The sequence below is a fragment of the Macaca mulatta genome, chromosome 19 (assembly GCF_049350105.2).
Source record: "Macaca mulatta isolate MMU2019108-1 chromosome 19, T2T-MMU8v2.0, whole genome shotgun sequence".
NCBI classification, from domain to species: Eukaryota; Metazoa; Chordata; class Mammalia; order Primates; family Cercopithecidae; genus Macaca; species Macaca mulatta.
The window spans coordinates 62,964,576-62,969,421 of record NC_133424.1 but is presented as its reverse complement, the minus strand read 5'-3'; positions in this window follow the sequence as shown (position 1 = coordinate 62,969,421).

Below are 4,846 nucleotides of genomic sequence, written 5' to 3'. Positions count from 1 at the left end.
TCACGGAGATAATATCATCCCTCTAACGTAGCATAATCTAATGTTGAAACTGTGGACTGTCCCAAGCCATGAGGTCATGGTGGTGTCTGAGAGATGTCAACCATCACTGTGTTTCATTTGAAAAATTTAAAGATCCTGTAACCAGTTGTGTGCTGGAGCCAGCCAGTGCTGGCTTTCCAAGCAGAAGCAAAAAAAAAAAAAAGTACATCTCTCCTCTACTGAGTGTTGAGAACTGGTTGGTAAACGTTTACCACCATAGGACTGCCGTGGCCTGCTATGAATTTGCTGTAGTCACCCCAGGGTGTCTTGGCATCTAGTTTGGGAACCACAGGTCTTGGGGCTTAATTAGATTTACTTTAAATGCTCCTGGCAAGAAAACGTTGTAAGTGATGCTCTGTTTTTGTTTTTGCTTTTTCCCAAGACGGAGTCTTGTTCTGTCATCCAGGCTGGAGTGCAGTGGTGTGATCTTGGCTCACTGCAACCTCCACCTCCCGGGTTCAAACAATTCTCCTGCCTCAGCCTCCCTAGTAGCTGGAACTACCAATGCGTGCCACCACGCCTGGCTAATTTTTGTATTTTTAGTAGAGATGGGATTTTGCCATGTTGGCCAGGCTGGTCTCCAGCTCCTGACCTCAGGCGATACTCCTGCCTCAGCCTCCCAAAGTGCTGGGATTACAGGCGTGAACCACTGCACCCAGCCAGGAAGCTTTCAATCATAGAAGAGGGTGAAAGGGGAGGGGAAGCCGGTATGTCACATGGCGAGAGAAGGAGCAAAAACGACAGTGAGGAGGGAGGTGCCAGGCCCTATTTAACAACTAGATCCCAGTGAACTAATAGAGCAAGAACTCATTCATTGCTGCAGGAATGACACCAAGACACTGATGAGGGAGCCTGCCTCTGTGACCCAGACACCTCCCACCAGGCCGCCCATCCAACATCGGGGATCACATTTCAAAAGGAGATTTGGAAGGGACAAGTATCTAAACTCGGTCAGGTGTGGCTCATGCCTGTAATGCCAGCACTTTGAGGGGCCAAGGCAGGAGGACAGCTTGAGCCCAGGAATTTGAGACCAGCCTGGGCAACACAGTGGGGCCCCATCGCTACAAAAAACTTAAAAATTAGCCATGCGTGGTGGCACATACCTATAGTCCCAGCTACTAGGGAGGCTTAGGCGGGAGGATCATTTGAACCCCTTGGGTCAAGGCTACAGTAAGCCATGATTGCATCAATGCACTCCAGCCTGGGTGACAGAGTGAGACCTTGTTTCAAAAAATAAAAAAAAAATAATAAAAAAACACCCAACTATATCAGGTTAGTCCGAGCTGCCTCACAGCATAACTACCTCAGAGCAGTCGTAGAGCTGCCAAAGGCTGGAGTTAATATTTTAGCAAATAAAGCAGAAGCTACATCTTTTTGTGGCCACAGGCCATTGGTTAAAAAAGTCACAAAGCCGGGCGCGGTGGCTCAAGCCTGTAATCCCAGCACTTTGGGAGGCCAAGACGGGCGGATCACGAGGTCAGGAGATCGAGACCATCCTGGCTAACACGGTGAAACCCTGTCTCTACTAAAAAAAATACAAAAAACTAGCCGGGCGAGGTGGTGGGCACCTGTAGTCCCAGCTACTTGGGAGGCTGAGGCAGGAGAATGGTGTAAACCCGGGAGGCGGAGCTTGCAGTGAGCTGAGATCAGGCCACTGCACTCCAGCCTGGGCAACAGAGCGAGACTCTGTCTCAAAAAAAAAAAAAAAAGTCACAAAAGCCCTCCCAGTTTCAAGGGCTTTTATTTATCAAAGGTATACCTCACTGCCAATCAGCATGTCTGATGGGATGAGACAGGGGAAAGTGTCAGTCTCGTCGTAAGAAGAGCCTGAGGGACGGGGCAATGATTACAGTCATCTTCAGGAAATGTAGCCTGTCACACTGACTCAGGACAAGTGCAGACATTCTGGAAACCAGACAAGCAGGCAATAGGGACGTTACCCTGCTGTGAGGATGGAGTACCCAGCTCTGTGCTTCTCTTTCAGTGACCGTTCATCTCTCCTAACAGGAGGGTTAGGGTTTGGATTAGAGGCACAGGGTCTTCGTCCATTGGGGCTGCTACAGAAAAATACCTTCGATTGGGTAAATTTATTTATTTATTTGTTTAGAGACAAAGTTTTGCTCTGTTGCCCGGGCTGCAGTGCAGTGGTACAATCTTGGCTCACTGCAACCTCCACACTTCCTGGGCTCAAGCAGTTCTCCTGCCTCAGCCTCCTGAGTAGTTGGGAATACAGGTGCCCACCACCACACCCAGCCAATTTTCATATGTTTAGTAGAGATGGACGGGGTTTTACCACGTTAGCCAGGCTGGTCTTGAACTCCTGACCTCAAGTGATCCGCCCACCTTGGCCTCCCAAAGTGCTGGGACTACAGGTGTGAACAACCACGCCCGGCCTAGATTGAGTAATTTATAAACAATGGGAATTTTCTCTCACAGTTCTGAAGGCTGGGAATTCCAAGATGAAGGCGCCAGCAGACTCAGTGTCGGGGGCAGAGCTGTTCTCCATAGATGGTACCTTCTTGCTGTGTCTTCACATAGCAAAAGGGAATATAGCTCACTCAAACTTCTGGGTTTTTTGTTGTTGTTGTTGTTGTTTGAGACAGGATCTCACTCTGTCCCCCAGGCTGGAGTGCAGTGGCGAAATCTCAGCTTATTGGAACCAGCACCTCCCAGGTTCAAGCGATCCTCTCATCTCAGCCTCCTGAGTAGCTGGGACTACAGGTACATGCCACTATACTGGCTAATTTTTTGTATTTTTTATGGGCTTTGTATTTTTTACGGATTTTGCCGTATTACCTAGACTGCTCTCAAACTCTTGGACTCAAGTGATCCTCCCACCTCGGCCTCCCAAATGGCTGGGATTACAGGTCTGTGCCACTGGGCCTGGCCAAACCTCTGTTATAAAGTCACTAATGCGGCTGAATGTGCTGGCTCATGGTTGTAATCCTAGCACTTTGGGAGGTTGATGCGGGTGGATTGCCTGAGCTCAGGAGTTCGAGACACCCTGGGCAACATGGTGAAACCCCATCTCTACTAAAATACAAAAAAAAAAAAAAAAAAAAAGCTGGGCTTGGTGGCAGGGGCCTGTAGTCCCAGCTACTTGGGAGGCTGAGGCACGAGAACTGCTTGAGCCCAGGAGGCAGAGGTTGCAATGAGCAGAGATCGTGCCACTGCAGTCCAGTCTGGGTGACAGAGCGAGAATATTTCCAATAAATAAATAAATAAAGTCACTAATGACATTCATGAGGGCTCTGCCCTTGCAACTTTATCACCTCATCAAGGACCCACCTGTTAATATTGTCACATTGGCAATTAAGTTTCAACATAGGAATTTTGGGGGAACATATTCAGATCATAGCAGTTAGCGATGGTCAGAATTGGAGGTAAGAGCCCAGGCGCAGCAGCTCATGCCTGTAAACCCAGCACTTTGGGAGGCTGAGGCAGGTGAATCACCTGAGGCCAGGAGTTCGAGACCAGCCTGGCCAACATGGTGAAACCCCATCTCTACTAAAAATACAAAACACTGGGCGTGGTGGTGCGCGCCTGTAGTCCCAGCTACTCGGAGGCTGAGGCAGGAGAATCGCTTGAACCCGGGAGGTGGAGGTTGTGGTGAGCCAACATGGCACTACCACACTCTGGCCTGGGTGGCAGAGCCAGGCCCTGTCTCAAAAAAAATAAATAAATAAAAAAGAATTGGGGGTAAGGCATAAGGCCAAGCTGCTTTGCACCCATGGTGGTGTGAGCCGCCTTCCCAGAGCTTCCCACCGTGGGTGACAGTCCTGTTATGTCGCAGCCCAGGTGAAGGGTGCCTGGGAGTTGTCCAGTGTAACTGGATAGAACTAAATACAAGAACGCCAGAGTGGCTGTGATTCCTTTAGCCACTGTCCCCCATAAGTCCCACTTTGAGAGATTTTTCTGAACTACAAACCGAACTACATTAAGTGAAAAGTTCATTCATTTTCCCATATTTTATTGATCAAAGGTATACCAAACTGCCAATCATAGCTTCTGATTGGGGTGAGACAGGCAGTGAACACATTGCGTGGATAATTTTTTTTTAACAGCCCGAAGCAAAGAAATTTGAAATTTAACCTCTGAAATCCCATCCCGAAGGAAATGTACAATTTCCGTGTGTATGTGTGTGTGTGTGTGTTTTCAATAGTGAAAATACCTTTGAGCATTCGTTACTGTGGAGGGTCTCTTACCTGATACCATTTCTGGGGCATCAGAGGCCCCAGTCCATGTTGAAAACATGAATGAAAAATGAGGATCAGTGTTCCGGTTGCTCAGGACTATCACCTGAGTGGGAGATTAGAGTTAAGCCTTAGGGCAAGGTTTAGGGGACAGTGGGGAGTATTAAGGTTTGGTTTTGTGTTTGAGTCAAACCTGGGGCTTCATCCTCACCTTTTTCCACTCTGCTTCTCTTCTTCCTCCACGCCAGACCTGTCTCGCTCCCATCTCTCAAACAGGCCCGGCTTGCTGCCATCTGGGGGCCTCTGCCCTAGGTGCTTGCCCCTGTGCACGCAACGAGCTGTCTCCTTATTTTGGCCTCGGGACAAAAGACACCTCCTCCAGGAGGCCTCTCCTGATCACCTCAAGTCTGTCCTCCTGACCTCCCACCAACTTCTCTCCGCCCTAATTGTCCTCTTATTTTCTTCATTGCTCACACTGCTCTTGGAAATAGGACCTTGAGTTATCCTCTCTGCTGGAGGGTCAGCTCCGCGGGGACAGGTGCAGTCTCCTTCCTGTTCTCCGGCTGGCTCTCAGGACCCTGAACAGCGCCCGGTGCTGAAGGCCCTTGATGAGT